Source organism: Hippopotamus amphibius, chromosome 5 (assembly GCF_030028045.1).
Source record: "Hippopotamus amphibius kiboko isolate mHipAmp2 chromosome 5, mHipAmp2.hap2, whole genome shotgun sequence".
NCBI classification, from domain to species: domain Eukaryota; kingdom Metazoa; phylum Chordata; class Mammalia; order Artiodactyla; family Hippopotamidae; genus Hippopotamus; species Hippopotamus amphibius.
In genome coordinates, this window is record NC_080190.1 from 61,827,457 (window position 1) to 61,847,115 (window position 19,659).

General features: G+C 40.8%; 1 protein-coding gene across 1 annotated transcript in view; it reads right to left on the bottom strand.

Annotated features, from left to right (window-relative positions):
- Window positions 1-19,659, bottom strand: part of KAT6B (lysine acetyltransferase 6B) — a 180,957-nt gene that overhangs the window by 11,744 nt on the left and 149,554 nt on the right.

Consider the following 19,659-nt stretch of genomic DNA (forward strand, 5'->3'; position numbering starts at 1 on the left):
GAAGAAATGTTATAAACTAATGATGTCTACCTTGCTCTAATTATCTATTTCAACAGCCTCACCTCCATGAACTTCCTAAATTTAAACAAACATCAACCACATACAGTAGGTGGCAGCAATTACAAAATCATGCTGCTCTGTAAACCATCCAAATCTTCAGCATTTTTCTTTATCTACATTTCCAAAATGGCCGCATTTTCAAGAATTTTCTCAATTTTGGATTTTTTGTTAGGAGAAATCAATGCTTGTGATGCATTTTCCTGCCTCTCAGAATCACTGTAAATGCAGAAATACAGAACAAGAAATTCAACCTGAACCTGGAGGGGTATACCCACAGCATTTTGCATTTTGATGGTTTTAATCTGAACGCCATTATAAAGAACAGGCACATATTTAACTTTAGGTTTTGTTGAAGTCTTTTGACTTGTCTCTTTAACTCATGTTTAAGTGCAACGTATTTGACTGAATGCAAACAAGCACCATAAAATCTGACAGTCAAACCACTGTTGACACGTCATTTGGCTGCACACAGAGGCTTTCGAGAACAGTGTGTCAGGAATGCTAACGGTGACGGCCACTGTGCCGAATCCAGCCCCGATCACGCCCTGTCAATGTGGAGAAGAGCTCTCTGTCACCGGAGTACAAAGGGTGCCCAAACCTCAGAACACAGATAATTGGCACATCCGTCACCTGCCTCCTAAGTGCTTGGCACACGCTGAGAAATTTACTCAGTCGGCTGGAGGTCCCAGCTCTGTACTTCCGGGGCAAGGGGTGGAGGGGCTGGGGGAAAGAACCGCAGTATCGTGGATATGGGACTATCCACTTTTGTCCAAGAGAGCCCACCACTAAAAGTCTCCTGCAGTGACTGTGAAATGCCCTAGCCCCTCATTGGTTTGTATCTGAATCCCACAGCTGGGGACAGAAAGCCTCCCCTGCCCCCCACCCCAGCCCAGCAGAGAGATCTCTGCACGATCAAAGGAGTCAGAAGGTAGCCTGTGTCCTCCCTACCTTCTGTCCCCACTGTGATGAGCAACCTTACCCAGGAGGCACGTGTATTTCTTTGTTCTGCCATCTCTTCCCACAAGCCCTACACTGGGCTAAGAGGAAGCAGCCGGAATCCCCCCCAGAACTAGTTTACACAGCTATGCATGCTTTCACACCCTGAGGTAGTAGCACACACCTTCTCAGGGCCTGAGACCAGATGGCTTAGGCCACTGGAACTCTCAGGCAACCTGGGGTCTGTGGAGAACATCTAGGCATGTACCTTCCAGCACTTGCTGCTCCACCGTGTTAAGTGGCTGTCTCCTGGGACACTCCCCTGGACAAAGCCTGTGGTCTGTGACTGAGCCCCGCCGAGCATGTGGACACCGAGCCCACTGGACGTTCACAGTGAGCATGTCTATACTGCACTAGCGAAGGCTGCAAAGCCTCCTGACACCTGCCAGGAAGTGATACTTTCCTGGGTACAGGAGAAAAAAAACTGCAAACCCAAACTCCAACCAGAAAACACTGAGCAGGTTTTCAGGGACGATGGGCACCAACATTACAGACCACACAACACAACCACACAACATGACAGACCACACAACACCACTGTCCGAAGGCATCACTGCACTGCCTGCAGTTAGTTTTCCCTTCTCCTCTTGGACGCACGAGCCCCTCAAGGAGCTCACACCAGTGGAAGGAACTTAAACTTATGCTAAGAGCCATTTGTAAGTCCACAAAGTCTCCTCCTGAAGGAGTAGATTTTGGTTTAAATGGAATCCATTTCAACAACCAAAATGACCAAGGACAAATCTCTGATTGTACAAGTTAAGTGAAATCACTGGCAATATGTTAAAATATGTACAGCAGCTTAGCAGGAAAAGCTGTTCCATGTCTCCTCTACTCCATTTGTGCACGAGGGTGACCTAATACATAATTTAAATTTTACCTGCAGCAGGCACGTTTCCTCAAAAAAGCTGTAGCTGGTGGCACTTCATGACTCTGACCTCCATAACACGGAATGTTTTAATTAATGCATTTCTTGCCATCTTTTGTTTCCTTCTACTTTTTCTAGGCTCCTCAAATCATCATTACTATAGAGCTCATTGACAGGATAATTTTTGGTAAGAACATTTACTTATTGAGTGATTACAGAGATGTGGTGCTTTAAGTTACAGCTCTTAAATTTAACTTACCAAAAAGATTCCAAATAATTGATCTAAGATGCAGGGAAATAAAAAGCACTTATCTTGGAAGCCGGTGTATTATCCTGAAGCATCTGAAACAAGTACAATACACCCCTGGTGAATAGATTCCCGTGGTGCTCTAACACCTTTCCTTAAGTCAGGATACTTTCAATCAGAAAACCTGAACTATCCCTGGGGAAACCTGGCTGCTCAGGCTGGAAACAAAGTAATGTTTGGAGGACAAATCCGGGTAGCTGCAGTATAATTAATCGCTGGTGAAATTATTCCCTTTAAATTGTCTGTGAGCCAGAGGTGCCAGTGAACAGCACTTACTCTGTGACTGGGAGACTTGTAATTGGAAGCTGACTGGCCCGCACACCCTCAGCCACATCAACTATCTTGATTACTATCTTGAGCAAGCGAGCTTCCTCTTTTGTTTCACTGGAACTACTTACCCAAAGGAAGGTGAGGTCTGAGTTTCAGTGTATGGATCACACACTAAATTCAAAAGATTATCAAGGTACTTGCTTAAAGGGAAAGTAAGAACAAGGTAATGTCGACAAAAAAGTAAACGTTTCTAAGCTGTATTGCATGGGATCCAAATTTAACCGCACCTGTTAAGGCTGACCTACTTGTAGTAAAATAATCAGTCCTAATGTTGACTAGCTCTGATCCCTATGTTTGAAATGGTTAACTCTCTCCTAAGGGTCGGGAAAAAAAGTGGTAGAGTTGCCTTCCTGTAGTCAGATCCATTAGGATAAGGAAGGGACTATCTAGACAAGGTCAAGATTTGTTTTTGCAGCCTAAATTCCCAAATTAACTGAACTCCCGACATATTAAATGCAAGGTTAATCCTTGCTTAATATGAAACATTCCTTCCTTTTAAATGAGTAACATTTTAAGAATGTAGCCTAGACCAGAGTGGAATACTGTTCTCCAGCAAGGGAGTGGGCACGGGTAAGGATTTTCCTCCCAAAGGCAGCCACCCTCACCCTTGCAGGCCTTTTTCTTCTACCCCCTGGAGCCAAACCATATGAACTTCCTCAAAGACAAAAGGGCAGACTTTGGCAAAGGCAGACTCCGAAATCCCATCTGTCTGGATTATATAGGTTTGGAGAAACTAGCTGCTTTTAGGGGAAAATAATCTTCAAGGATTACACACTTTTCACTGGACACCTGTTTAGCTCAGCAAACCTCACTGAAGGATTCCTATTGGTAGACAGCACTGGGTTTGCAAGCCTGGGAACTCTCACCAAGCCAGGGATTTATGGCCGCTCTTGATCAGAGGAAATCCAATGGCTCTAACCATGTATCTCATGATTGGGGACGGAAATTCACTGGTCCATGCTCATCTGTTATTGGTTTCTGGGGTTAAGCAGCTCTGTGACCAAGGGGACAAATGGCATGTTATCAGTTTAAACAGTGGAGATAAATGAATCTGACAGGCTATTTATGTCTCCTCACTGAAACTTTGTAGTGATTTTGCAATTAGTAAAGAAGGAGGCTGAATCTTAGCCTTCCCACTGTTTTAAGAGAATAGGAATATTTTAAATGACCTATGACCTGCCTGAATTCTTACTGCTTTCCATTTATTGAAAGATACAGATGCGTCCCCAGTAAAATTGGAAAATTTTTGAATTTTTGAGATATTTTGTATTTTATGAGATTGGTTCTGAAAACACGCGATGTTTAAGACATTGCTCCCATAATTCTATGGGCCTGAAGTAATTATATAACAACTTGAAATAAATACTGCTTGACTTCTCCATCTACTGCCTACAGACCAGTGATTTTCAGAGCATGGTACAAGACCAATAGTATTGGCATCACCTGGGAAATTGTTAGAACTGCAAACTCTCAGGCCTATGAATCCGAACCTCTGGGGGCAGGACCTAGCACCCGGACTTTAACAAGCCCTCCAGGTGATTCTGATGCACACAAGTCTAAGGACCACTGCTATAAACTCTGCTATGGGGCTTCTGACTTTGATGGGGATGTGAAAACTGCCTTGTGCAGCAGGACAGCCAACGAAGACACAGTGGGACTGAAGAATCTCAGGTGAGGAGACCTCACCCAGATCCTTGGTGGTAGAGAATTGGGGACAGGAATCTCCAAAGCCTCACCAGAATGAAATTCAGCAGGGTCACAGTGTTGCAGAGTGGCTTTGTCCATAGCTTCTATGGCTGTGCTTCTCAGCCTTCACTATGTGAACAATCACCTCTTGTTACAACTGGATTCTGATTCGATAGGTGTGGGGTGGGGCCCAACATTCTGCATTTCTAACAAGTTCCTATGCCATGAACCACGCTTGTATAGCAAGGGTTTATTAAATCAGTGATTCTCAAACTTTTGGGTCTCAGGACCTCTTTATATTAAAAAACAAGTTAACAGCTTCAATTTGACAAATTATTTATTCATTAAAAAACTCCATAAACCCATTGTGTTAACATTATTTTCTAAAATACAAACAAAACAAAACAAACACAGAGAAAACAAAAAATAGTGAGAAGAGTGGCACTGTTTTACAATTTTGCAAAACTCTTTCTTCCACAACTGGCGTAAGAGAAAACAGTTAGATTCTCCTATCTGTTTTGGTATTCAATCTGTTGTGAAATCACAGGTCATGAAATTCTTGACAACTCCACTGTACACTCATGGGAGAATGAGAGTGGAAAGGACAAATAGTATCTTAGTATTACTTTGAAGTTATGACCTTGCAGACTCCCTGAAAGGGCCTTAGGGATCCCCACGGGTCCCTGGACATTACTTTGAGACCATCTGCATTGAAGAAAAGATAAGAATTTTTAAAAGATGGGCAACAAGGCCACAAGTATTTTAAAACAATATGGCACTTACTGGATACAGTATGACAGATCATAAGAGGCACTACAGGTTGGTTAAGGGCAAGGGTTCCAGAGCTAGACTGCCTGCAAATGGAATCCAGGGTCCTCAGGTACCAGCTGTCTGGCTTTGGGCAAGTTATTTTAATCTCTTGTATGGATCCTTCATCCATACAATGTGCCCATACCTATCGCTTAGGGTTGTCATAATTAAATGAATTAATACAAAGCATGTAGAGCAGTGCTCGGCATATGACAGAAACCGATATGAGTGTTAGCTATTACTATTCAACATATTGAATGAATGAAATCTCAAGGTGATCATTTGGTAACTAGATATCTTTACTGCAGCGGAAAGAAAATTTGGAGGAGGAGATAGACTGATCTATAGAGTCAGACTGAGAAGAGCTACCTTTCCTTTTTCCTACTTTTGCCTGAGGTACCTGAAAACCACTCCACTCACTCCACTGTCTCAGACAGTTGTCGTCCTGCCCCTCCACCCCCATCTAACCACCCAAATATAAATTTAATTAAAGGAAGAAGCTATGAAAAAAAACACAAAAAACCCAAGCATATTCCGCCTCAAGGAACGGTCTCAAGAAACTAGCAACTGAAAGCTCTCAGAAAGCACAGTTCTGTGCTCCCCAAATTCCCTTTGGCCTTTAAGTCCTTAACTTCAAGGACTACCCTCAGGAAACAGCAAGCCCATCAAGCCACAACAACAATGATGGCTGGAGGGCTTCAGCAGAATCCAGGGGCAGTCCCAGGACAGATGAAACAAAGACCCAAATGTTCCAGAAGACCCAAGTGTGTCCCTGGGAAAATGGCCTGAGCCAGTAAAACCCAGAGAATGGAAACAGCCAAGTCTTTGGAGAAGGAAGACGGGCTGCCTGGATCACATGCTAGTCTGTTTCTCTAAGCCCCCCTTTAGAATCTCCCTTCTCAAAGATCCCACCAGCTCCTCCACAGACTGCTCTGGTGCTGGACTCTTCCTCAGTCATGCAGAGGGGCCACTGGTCTTTCTTACTGAACAACCCTGCCTCCCTCCCAAGTCTGCATGCAAGAGGAACAGTGTTCCTTCAACCTCCCCGGCAGAAGGTGCATGGTTGGGGCATGACGCCCCCAGCTGCTGCTGTGTGTGTATGTGTGTGTGTGTGTGTGTGTGTGTGTGTGTGTGTGTGGCTGCTGCTCTGTCTGTGTGTGTGTGTACACAAGCCTACAGACCATGTGAGTGGGCATGGCCTCTCTTGAAGGGGGTGGTCATTCTGTGTCAGTCACTCAGGGAAAAGGCAGGTATTTATGTGAACTCAACAGGGCATCAGGAAAGGGGACTCTCCTCTCTCTGTGGTGCCCTTGTGTTGAGGAGGGTGAACATCTGTGAATGAGCTCCTAAGTTGGGGGTGACCAGGGCCATAGACAGACCCCTGTGAGACAGCCACAGGCCGAAGATGAATTAATGGTATTTTTGTAACTGATAATCTAATTGAGTAAGACTGTCTCTCTTTATTTCTCCTTTTTTATCTTCTGGTCTAGCCCAATGGTTCCCAATCCTGGCTGTACACTAGAATCACTCAGAGGCTTTGAAAAACTACAGATGTCTGTATCCCACCCAATCTCAACTCTTGCCTCTCAAGCCAGTCTGGTCTCAGATGTATTAGGGATTATATTAGGCAAAGGGTCTTGGCATGTATACCTTGGCCAGAATGTTAAGTGGGGGTGCAACACCACTCCCATGTCTCCATTTCTGCCTCCCCAAAGGGCTGTGGCGCCAGCAGTGGTGCCTAACGAGAGATCCAAGTAGAAGGTGAATCTTGGGGGAAACAAAGACGTCTAAGAGTTGAGGCCAGGGAGGAGAGGGTCACTTGGCAGAGAACTCTGTGATAGACTTCACAGAAGCTTCACTTATTTAAATATTTAACTGAGAAATATTTGTTTATGTATGGTATGTCACCAAACCAGCAAGGTCCTGGTCTGGTGTACTAGAAGAATATAATTTTTCTAAGAAGATGATAATGTATGAAATAGATTCAGTCTCTCAATTTTCTTGTTAGGAAAACGAGGCACCTCTGACAAGGATAAAATGATCAGGGAATGAGAGATGTTTTATTTTGTTAATATCATTTATTCCCAAACTAAAATCATTTGGGGAAGGCAAGAATTCTTAAAAATATCTTTCCTTAAATATATTTGGGAAGTAACCAGATTCTTCATGAGGCCCTTGCCTATTGCAAATTAAGTAAAGCTCTGACTCATCACTCAGAGGCACCTCTCGTTAGGTAATAGTAATACAGTACCAGAACCATGACCTTTGAAGTGACAGAAATTAGAAAGACATGCCAGAAGAATGCCCTCCTCTTTGACCTTTTGTGGGTTTCCACAGCTCAAACCACTTTTAAATTCTGGAAAGTTTTGGGAAAAACAAATTACCACCCCCCCCCCCAAATTTTTTTAAGATGAAGTAATTTGGCTTTTAAAAATTATGTCCTTTCTTATAAACAGGCAAAGGTCCACAATGGAGATTCAATCTGAAAAATGATTTCAGAAACTAATTTCTTCCAAGTTGAAACCTGGATAAAATTTTTGTATTTAAGTTACAAAATCCTGGTAACAAGAATTTACCTTTGAACAGTTACAACATTTTAAACACCGCATTAAACCCATACACACTTCAAATAAGCAACTGGTCGGGCTTCCTAGGTGGCACAGTGGTTAAGAATCCGCCTGCCAATGCAGGGGCCATGGGTTTGATCCCTGCTCCAGGAAGATCCCACATGCCGCAGAGCAACTAAGCCCGTGCGCCACAACTATTGAGCCTGTGCTTTAGAGCCCGTGAGCCACAACTATTGAGCCCATGTGCTGCAACTACTGGAGCCCATGTGCTGCAACTACTGAAGCCCATGTGCCTAGAGCCCATGCTCCACAACAAGAGAAGCCACAGCAATGAGGAGCCCGCGTACCACAACAAAGAGTAGCCCCTCTCGCCGCAACTAAAGAAAACCCGTGCACAACAACCAAGACCCAACAGAGCCAATTAAATTAAAAAAAAAAAAAAAAATCTGGTCTGAGCAATAACTGTATATACTCATAATACTTCACCTGTGAGACCATTCTCCTGTAAAACATTACAACTGAACTCTTCTTTAAATATACACTACTAAAAACAAAACCTGGAGTTTCTTTTGACCACTGAGATTCTGTGGTTCTGTGGTGGTGGCTGAGATAGTTCATCTAATAGCTAGTTATCTGGTCTAATCCTACCCGGCCGACTGAGGGGGAGCATTTAAACTAACGTGGCCAGTGGCCAGTGATTTCAGACCAAGTTTGGAGACAAGACAGTTAGAAGAGCAACTTGCCTTTCCATTTGCCCTCCCACAACCCCCCTAAAATACTCTGTGTGTGTGTGTGTGTGTGTGTGTGTGTGTGTTCACCAGCTATAATTTTCAACAACAGGACAAAGTATGTTGTAATTTTAATCCTGGGTGATAAGCTTTCACACAGCAAACACAAGAATACAGCAAGACTTAAGAAAGAAAAAAGTGGGAAGAGAAACCTCTCTAAAATTTTTCTTTGTTTTCAAAGTACATTTCAAAAGAGATTTGTCAGTCTTTGAGAGAACTCTCTAAGATCAAAGCACGGCCTATCATCCAATCTGATTGAACAACTAATGCTGAAAATGTAAGGCAAAGAAATTCTCTCTAGCTGTCCTCAAGTCATCTAGACAAACAGTCCTATTCCGCTGGTCTAGAGAAGTCGGATACTTCTCTTTTTACTTATTTTTTATTTATCTCCTATAAGCTTTCAAACAGGATTCGAGGCAAAAGGCCTCTGGCAATAAATGGTGTGTCCCCACAGGGTTACTGATGAGCCCATTTTGACAGATGTGCAGCACATATGCAGACTGCAGGCGTGGGGAGCTGGGCTGGGGTGAGGTATTCAGTCAAGTGACTGGCTGCTTTGCCAGTGGACTTGGTATCAGGTAGGTATCTAGCCTTTAATCCTATAGTGATCTTAAAGCCCAAACTTTCGATGTCAGCTGTTGGAAAAACAAAAACCTAACAGTTAGATGTTAGCTGTTGGAAAAACAAAAACTTATAAAATATCCTCACTAGCAGTATGAAAAGAGAGCAGTTATTACACCTTCAGTTAGTAGGTGATACCTTTCTCAAAGTCCACTGTTTAGATTGGGTCCCTAATTCTAGCAGTACTCAGAGTTGAGACTTCAGTAACCATATATTAATATTATCACCATAAGCCTTTATACTCTGTGGTCACTGTTAATCAAAGAATGTCCATCCAACTTGCAAAGAGTTGGGATGGTTTAGCAGTGTATTCAGCAGCTGAGTGCCCATTGTGTTCTAGGCACTTTTCTAGTTAGGTTGCAGACAGACACTCCATTTCCCAAATTTAATAAGGAAAAAAGCTCTGGGAGTTTAATTTGTTAACCAGTATACAACTGTTGAACACAAGAACCACAAACTACATAAATAACAGGAACTCAAACAGACATGTTAACAGCTAAAGTTCATTTTTAAGAATCAATTCAATATGCTACATGCAAGCAATCAATTACACTGCAATCATCATTTACAAATCAAAGTATAATGTGGATACTCATGGGGGTATATACAACTAGGTAGACGTATGTGATTATGGATGAACAGATTGAAACTGTAAATTATGTAACTGTCGCTTGTAATTACCCTGCTTGAGAACCAAAAGAAACTTCCTGTATAATTTTGCCGGAGAATGGAGATCGAGATACAGAATTGCTTTTCACTTGGTTTTAACCCTTCAGCAGCTATTTAATTATGTGCGATGAGGTCAAAGAAAGTTTATGCTTAATTTATGAAAAGTTGGCAGGGAGGTATTTCAAAGTAATCCTCTGAAAAGCTCCAGATTATACACGAAACTGAGGATTTCTCTTCCTCTTCAAGGAAGATTTATCTAAATTATTTGGTAAAATAAACAACATTTAAAACAAATTCACAGGCATCATTCATTTTATTTCCTCTCTAAAAACATTCATTATGGTCTGCAAGTTTTTAACTGGATGCAACTGAAAGCTGCAGCGGTAGAAGGCTGTCAGAGTCCTCAGACATGTCCTCTGCTTTGGTAGGAAAAAAAAAATCTCATTAGCTTCCTTAAATTCATGGGGAAAAGCTCCAACACTGGGCAAACCACAGGGCAGGACTTCTAATCTACGAACAGAGAATCATTTGCTTCTTAAGAAGGAGGAGGCCTGTTTTTGCAATAAATAATCAGCAGAACTTCATTTCAGCATATTTTAAGACATTCTAGCCTTTTTCTTTCCCCTTCTTAAGAAATCTAACTTTTTAACATCTTTTCTTTAAGCACTGTTTCTAGTGCCTAAAAATCTGCCCCAAATATTAGAACTGCTGAACACCCAGCATTCTAGGCAGAATGAAGGGCAATTTCCTACACTTACAATGTCTGCCAGTATTGCTTTCCCTCATTTTGGATTTAAAAAAGAAAAAAAAAGGAAGGAAAGAAAGAGGAAGGAAGAGAGGGAAGGTAAGGGATGGAGGGGCGGGAAGGAGGAAGAGAGGGAGGAAAGGGAAAAGAAAAGGCCCAGTGCTGCAGCCTCTTTATCTCTCTGGCCTTTCTGTTCCATATTTTCTCCTCAGTCCACCTCTGTTCTGCACAGCCATTCCTTGCCTGGAATCCTCTATTTTATCACCTATGTTAACACACAGCCCTTCACTTATGTTTCTCTAGGTTTAGGAGTGGAAGCATAATTTACAGGTATGCTATTTTTTTAATGGACTCAACTCAACACTTGAGAGGATACGAGTCTAGTAAATTTCAGTATATTTCCTTCACATAAAAATGATTCTGCAAAGTCTGACATAAAGGTGATGCCAATACACCAAATACCCTTGTACTCATTTTTCGATCTTAAAGCAGTAAAGGTGAAAAACTGTATCTTTCTTTTAAAAACATCACTAGTATAATGCCATCAATAAATAAAAAAAGTTTTCCAGTTTTAAGAGTTACAAAAATCTAAGCTCTAAAACAGACACCATAGGATGTGACCTCCCATTTTAAGACCACGTTCCTTAAGAAACAAACAACAAAAGCAAGAATAAAACACAGATACAGAAAACTACATGAAACAAATATGCATAGCTTAGTGGATTATTATAAGGCAACCGCCCTTGTAACTATCACTCAGGATCAAGAAATAGAAGTTTACCAGCTATCCCCAAAAACCTCCCATTTGTCCCATCCTGTTTACCCCTCCTTTCTCCCTCATAAGTAACCACAATCGTGACTAATAGTAATCCCTCCTGTTTCTTTATACTTTTACCACAATATCCCCTGGCACTACAGTATAATCTTGTCCATTAAAAAAAGAAGGAATGTCTTTTAAGTCTCTTTTAATCTATGGGTTCTCCCCCGCCCCCACTCCCTTCTTTTCCTTATAATTTATTTGTTGATGAACAGGGGCCATTTGACTATAGGGTTTCTTACAATCTGGATTTTGCTGATTGCATACATCCAACGCAGTTCAATTTGTTCCTTTTGTCTCTGTTTTCCTGCAAAATGGCAGCTGGATCCAGAGGCTTGATCAGACTTGGGTTCGATTCTTTGGCAAAACTACAGGTGATGGTATGTTCCTTGATCAGGAAGCACTTAAATTCTATCCCCCTTTTTGCAATGTTTGCTGCTGCTCTTGCTCAATGTCTAGATCCATTCATTCACTGGCCAAATTACAAAATGTGATGTTTTAATTCTATCTTTTTTAATTCTATTATTTCATTTCATTTATTAGCTGGAATACGTTTATAAAAAGATGTTTCTCTTCATTTACTATTTGGTCACCTAGTGGTATAGTTCATATAGGAAAGGCAGGTTAAATGCTTTATTTACCAGTTTGCAAGATAAGAAACTAGTTCCCATCATCCTCTTTTGTTTGTTTTTAAATGTCATCATGAATGTGAGATTATACATTTGATGAGTTTCAATTAATTGCAGTTGTTATCTTTATTATTATATTTAATGCCCAGTGGGAGCCTCCTCAAGTTGAATCCTGCGCCCTTTCAACAAGACCCTAATATCATTTTTGCCTTCTTGCTATCTAGTATGGAAACAAAGGAAAACTCCTTTTACAGAAAGAATTCTCTACTTCATTTTAAATAATAATTCAATTTGCACCCCCAAAAGGACATGTGCAAACATATTGTGTATAGTGAGGTCTACTTGCATTACCTTTTCCTCAAGATTTCAGCAACATTTTTTTAATACCTTCTGCTATATAATCACATTGCATATTTTTTTCAATGTGGGTGAGTGCATAACTGAATTACTTTTAATCCACCCAACTATTTTTAAGCACTTTACAAACATTAATTTAAAACAATTTTGTTGAAAAAAAGAAGCTCCTCTATGATGTAACTCAAAGCAGGACTCAACATGAATAAGTATAAAACAAGTTTTTTATACTGGCAAACATGAAAATGAGGCATTTATGTTAGAGTAGAAACATGTTACACACAAATCTACGGGGGAGAAAAAAAAATCTGACTTTCTTTCCTTCCTTCCTTCCTTTTTCTTTTCCTTCCTCTCTTCCTTCCTCCCTTCCTTCCTTCCCTCCCTCCCTCCTTTCTTTCTTTCTTCCTTCCTTTCTTTTTCTTTCTGCCACGCCACATGGCTTGCAGGGTCTTAGTTTCCCGACCAAGGATCGAACCCGGGCCCCCAACACTGGAAGCACAGAGTCCTAACTACTGGATTGCTAGGGAATTCCTCAGATTTCTAACTAGTAGTTTCCTAACAGAATTCTAAACAAATGCAAGAAAACTGCTTTACCCAAAACAGATATACAAAAATTACTACCTTACAACCAGCTAAAATTATAAATACATTGTTTAGAAATACCCTCATGAGAGGACGTTATCAAACTATTATCTTACAATATTCTACTTCAAACATACTACTACAAGTTGGAAAATATGTTTACAGGGAATAGTTCCCTTGAAACCAAAACCAGGTATAGCACTCATTTCCACCAATCAGAACAAAATCTTTCTTGCTTCTGGTTTAATAATGGTAAAATGTTTCCTTTGCAAATATCTTAACTGGGAAAATGGAAACGAGAGTTGGACACACGTTTCCTCCTTTGCACTTGTCGGAGCCCCACACATGCAGCATATACGGCAGGGTGAATCCTTGGTGTGTCTGACTATCCACTTCCCTGTTGGCAAGAACTGGAGCATTTATCCTGATGATCTCATCACCAAGGCCAACCCTGGCAGAGAACATGTAAAGCATGCTGGCTGAAGGAAAGGACGAAAGAATTAGTGAGTGGAAAACAAACAAACAAACAAACAAACAAAGACCGAGAGGAGATCTGAGATCAAGCACCAATTCTGCCATACGCTGGTTGGGTGAACCTGGCAGTTGTCAGTGACACAAAGAAGAGGACTGACTACATTTGGGCATTCATTTATTCACTCACTCTCTCAACAGACTTTTTGTGGGCTGGCCTCCTATTTGTGTGGCACTGTGCTCATGGCTTCGAGTTTGGCAGTGAACAAGTCCTGGCCCCCATGATGGCACTGCCAGGGTTCCCTTTACTGTTTTTTTCTTTGGCCTCCTCACAGGGCTTGTGGGAACTTAGTTCCCCGACCAGGGATTGAACCTGGGCCCTCGGCAGTGAGAGCACAGAGTCCTAACCACTGGACGGCCAGGGAATTCCCAGGGTTCCCTTTACTCTTGAAGGCTAGGTTTTCTCATACTAATTACTGGAATGGAATTTGCCCAGTAGTGGGTTTCAAAATGACTCGCTGCAAATGCCGGTCAATGTCAGATATTCAAACAGACGAAAGATTTGTTTTTAAAAAAAAATCCACCTGCACGCCAAAACTTGAAAAATTCTCAGGTGTGTAAGGCAAAACAGTAGCTGTGGACTGTATGTTTCATATTTACAATGTTTTCATTGAAGCAATGAATACAAACTATTCTATAAGAGCTATTTATTTGCTCTTATTTATGACAAGCTTAGTTAAAAAGATACATAAATAAGTCGTTAGCTGCACTGCCTCATGCAGCTCATTTCAATGCATTCAGTAACAGTCACTCTCTGAATAAATCACTTAGAACTCAATTTTCAACCTTGATGTTATCTTTAGCATATTAAAATATACTGTACTTCAGCCCAGTATAATAAAGCAGTCATGACAAAGGCTTCTAGTGCAACGTATTATAATGACAAAATAAGGAAAAATAGCCATTTTCCTTATTATATTATAAACTAGAATCCTATTAAAACATATGTCATCATTATACTTGATTACATAGGTCAAAACATTTCTTCCAAAACCCATCAGAAGTCTGAGCATACAGCTGCTGGTTCCATCTTCTAACAAGTGTCATGCTGGGGGGGGGGGGGGGGGGGGGAGCAGCTCCTATCTTAGAAAAGGCCATAAAGGACTTGAGTACCATTTCAAAAGCATAACTTATTATTCTTTAACGGTTGCCTTGCCTGTGCTCACCCAGGGAGGAAAGCTGCTGGGAAAACTCTGCAAAGAGAGACGCTTTCTTGACATCTGAGGACTAAAGCTGGAATTCTCCTTTGAAAATAAATGCGTGAAGAAATGAATTATCTGATAAAAGTAAGGACAAGATAAGTGTCTCTTCGACCAACGGTGTGTAAATGTGAATTCTGTCACCGCTCTCATTTCTCTGCCCAAGGTTTATAGTAGACAATGACAGCTTCCTTTCTGGTGCAACTTATATGATCCTAAGATAGAGGCAGCCCTTGAACAAAAATACCAGACCTCAAAAGAAGGTAGGGCATACCCGACATCATTTGAAAGTAAGCAAACCACACCTGATTAATTATGTTCTAATAAAATAAAATTCTTCTTCCTAAGAATCACATGTGAAAAGAGAAAGTACATTAAGAAAGCTCTTCCCAAAGTAATTCATTTAACATTTATTCAATAATAAGGACCTTTTCAGTGCCAGCCTCTTTCAGGAGGTGAGATTACAGCAAAGAACAAAGACTCTACTTCCATGATAGGTAATAAACCATGAATATGTAAATGACACATGCAACTTTCTAAATTATTTTGTACTTACTCAGCCTACTGACCATGTTTTTTATGGTCAGTGCTATTGAAAAAAGAGAAAACTATTAAATAAAATTTGCATGAGTAGGTAAATTACCACATATCAAATGTAAAGCTCCTTCATTCAGTTTGCTGAACTCCTCACAGGGGGTCAGAGTGTTTCAGTCATAGATCATGTGCCTTAGACACACTGCCATGGTCCCTCAAAACACATCTTTGATGCCTGGCTTATGGGGCTCATAAGTGGAGGAAAGTGAAATAGTTACCCCAACAGAGAGTTTATACCCCAAGGGAGTGCTGCAGGACATCTACCCTACCAGGGAGAACACAGAACTCACATGCCTGCCAGGGTGAAAGGATGAGTCTGCTCAGGGTGAGGTGACTGGCACCAGAGCTATGAAGACAGCACCATCTCTGGCTACCAGGACTGATTTCTGGGTCACTTGTTGGCAAGTACAGCCCTAAGTCCACCACAATGGTGCAGAGATGCCCAGAGACCCCGCTAAAGCAGTGGGATGTCTTACCAGGGCCTGTCAGGCTAGGACCCAGCTCCTGCAGAAAATCTGTTCACCCTGATGTTGTACTCAACTTGCCCTCCAAGAGAAGCCAGTGACTCTTGTCCAGTCTTGGTTCTTTAGAATTTACTAACAGGGAAAATGTGGCACACTGGAACCCAACCAACCAGTTTCCTAAATTAAGACTCCTACTTTCAATAGGAGATAGAACCAGTTAGGATCAAAAATTTCTTCCAAAAAAAGCAATTTTTAGGTAGGATGAAATCACTCTAAATCTTTGCATAATAGTATTCTTAAGTTTTTCTTAAACTGCGTTTTGAAAAGTTTGTAAGTGGTAGCTCCTTTAAAGTAATCTGTTGAAGGCTGTTAAAACCAAAAGTTGCTAGCTGATAACCTGAGATACTATGAAATGTATTCCTGCATTTAGATATATACTGTAACATTTAAGCTAGTAGCTAGCATCTAAGACACAAGGGAAGAAGTTTTCTCTTTGAGAGGGTTAACATGATTAGCCTCTCAACATCACATCCTTCTAGGCAGAGATGCAGGATGTGACTTTCTAATTCTGCTTGATGGACCTAGAAGAGCAGAGAAGCAGGGAGAGCAGGAAACCAGAGAGAAGATGCTTTCTCTTCTAAGTGGTGCTTCCTAAAGAAATTAGTCAAGAGCTATAAAGAGGCTAAAGGAAAGGCAAGCCTGGGACTGGACTCTCTAAAGTACCTAAGAGATCCCTGTCATTAGAACCAGACTGGGGAAATAATGAGGGTGTGGAAAATTAACCTGTTAATTCTCAGTGAAAGTGAAACTAGATATTAAATTGTACGCAGAAGCATCCTTCCTTAAAAGTTTACTGTATTTCTTATTTTCCTTAAGTCCAGTCCTTAAGTGTGTGTGTGTGTGTGTGTGTGTGTGTGTGTGTGTGTGTGTGTGTGTGCGCGCGCGCGCGTGCGCGCGCACGCATGTGCAAGCACACCATGCTTAGGAAATAAGAACAAGTACAAGGACACTGCTAACTACACTTGCGACATGACCAAGTTCATAACTTGTAGGCACAACACTGAGTCATCTGCAGCCATCTTCCAGCAGCACACACTAATGACAGACTCTGTTTGTAAATAGTACACATTCCTCATGAAAGCCAAGGTGAAACTTCTCAACATATACGACCATAGAAAAGAACAGCAAAGGGGATTTCCTGAAATGAGTGCCTAACTCCTTCCATCACTCCTAATTTCTCTAGAGCGAGTTCTGTTCCACTAAGTACAACCCTCATACTTTGTACAGTATTTTAATATTGTATAAAGAAAGCCAAGAATTGAAGCTGCTTACAAACTTTTATGATTAGCCTACAAATAGACAGTCATTTTTAAAACGATTAGAGATACAGTTAACTAATAATTTATGTAATTAACAAGCTTGTCATCTGTATACCAGTCTCAAGAAAACTACAGATTTAAGTCTGTAGACTCTTGGACCCAACTGTCATCTACCCTTTATAGCTCCCCTAAGAGTAAGTCAAGTCTGAAATAAAGAAGAAAAAATTAATATAAGATTTAGAATTCTTACAATTCAAGCTAGTATGTTTGATTATTTTAAATTAGGAAAGAATACAGAATTTCATCAAATGCCTTTTCTCAATTTGTACTACACAACCCATCTGGTTATCACTTTTTGTTTTCTCTTTGATCTTTCTCCACCAGTGCTCCCCTCTCTTTCTGCCAATGCTTCAGTCTCTCTAGCTTAAAAACAAAAACAACCTACAGGCCTTGACAGTCGAGCTTTTTAAATCTACTTCTTTAAATTTCACTTATACACAGTCCTCCAAAGTATACTTTTTACACCTTATCTTAACGTTCTTCTCTGGGGCACTGAATAGTGGCTGGGGAGTGATCTTAGACAAGTTTCTTAGTGTCTTTGTGCCCCCCAAAGAGAGATGATGCCAGTAACCAACCTCCTAGGGTCTTTGCAAGGATTAAGCGAGTTAATGTGTGTAATTTGGGTGACAGTGCCTGACACACTGTAAGTGCTCTAGAAATGTCAGCTACGATCATGAGTACTGTTGTTGCTGAAATACTGACCTCTTTGGCTTCCCTAACACCACTCTCTTCTGATCCTCTTCCTACTTCTGGACCCTTTACAATTTTCTTTTCCTTTCTTTTTCTTTTTTTTAAATATCTTTATTGGATTATAATTGCTTTACAATTTTGTGTTAGTTTCCACTGCACAACAGAGTAAATTAGTCATATGTATACATATTCCCCTCCCTCATGACCCCCCCATCCCACCCTCTAGGTCATCACAAATCACCGAGCTGATCTCCCTGTGCTATATACCACAGCTTCCCACCAGATAATTTATTTTACACATGGTAGTGTATATGTCAATGCTACTCTCTCAATTCATCCCACCCTTCCCCTCCCCTGCTGTGTCCACAGGTCCATTCTCTACGTCTGCGTCTCTATTCCTGCCCTGCCACTAGGTTCATCAGTACAGTTTTTCTAGATTCCATATATATGCATTAATATACAGTATTTGTTTCTCTCTTTCTGACTTGCTTCACTCTGTATGATAGACTGTGGGTCCATCCACATCACTACAAATGACTCAATTTCATTCCTTTTTATGGCTGAGTAATATTCCACTGTATACATGTGCCACGTCTTCTTTACCCATTCATCTGTCAGTGGGCATTTAGGTTGCTTCCATGTCCTGGCTGTTGTAAACAGTGCTGCAATGAACACTGGGGTACATGTATCTTTTTGAATTATGACTTTCTCAGGGTATACACACAGCAGTGAGGCTGCTGTAGACCCTTTACAATTTTCTCGATGATTTCTTCATACTCTATCAGCCCCTGAAATGTTGGAACTCCAAGAACGCCATCCTCAGCCCCGTTTCCCTACACCCTCTCTGGGTTGTCCTCACCCACACCTGTGGTTTCAACCACTATGGCATGCCCACCACTCCCCACAGGCTCCCCCACTGCATGCCCTTACTGAGCTCTGAACTCCGTGGGAAGTTGCACATGGATGCCTACTCACTACCTTTTCAAGCTCAGTTCATTCACTTATTCAACTAGTATTCAGTGAGCACCACTAGGTGCCTGGCAGAGTTCTACCTGCTGCAGAACTAACAGGAAAACACCTGCCTCATTTTCATGCATCCTCACTGACACTGTCCTACATCAGGTCTCCTCTGACTCTTGCTTCTTAAATTAATTTGCTTTTTAGTTACAGCAAAAAGTATGAATAAGAAAACTAAAATTGCCTGTAATTGTAATTCTAATTCTAGAGATAACCTGGAGGTGTATTTCCTTTCTTTCTGTCCATATACTATTTACATAATCGAGAACATATTATATATACAATTTTGAAAGCCACTTATATTTTCTTCTTTTATTAAAAATTCTCCAAAACATAATTCTCAATGGCTAATAATATTCCATATATATGAATGTACCATAATTTTCTCAGGGGAATAGTTCTCTCTTACCTTTGAATACTGAGGCTGTTTCAGTTTTTGTTTTGTTATTCTTTTTCTATTGTAAGTAGTTTCCTCGCCCGTACAATGAGGTTAAAAGCACATATCTCAACAGCTGATGTGAGGACGGAATGAGTCAGGACTCCTAAGACAGTGACTGGCACATATCAGACACTCAGTAAATGTCAGCAATGTTGCTGCCACCAATGACTTTCCTTTTCTGCACATTCTGTGTTCATGTCCTCTGCTGATTTTTCCATTAGGTTTTATGTTTTAACACTATCAAACCTTCACTTTTATATTTGTTTAAATACTACAGATATCAAAACTTTGCCTGGTATATTTGTTTCCCATTATGTTTACTTTTAAATATTAATACTTTTTCCTATACAGAAGTTTTACATTTTTATACAGTGAAGTTTATACATTTTTTGTGTGATTTCTTTCATCTTTTCAATGCTTAGATGTCCTTCCTTAACCATCTAAAGATCAGATAAATTCTTAGATATTCTTTCTTCTACTTTTTTTCTTTTAAAAAAATATTTATTTATTTAAAAAATTT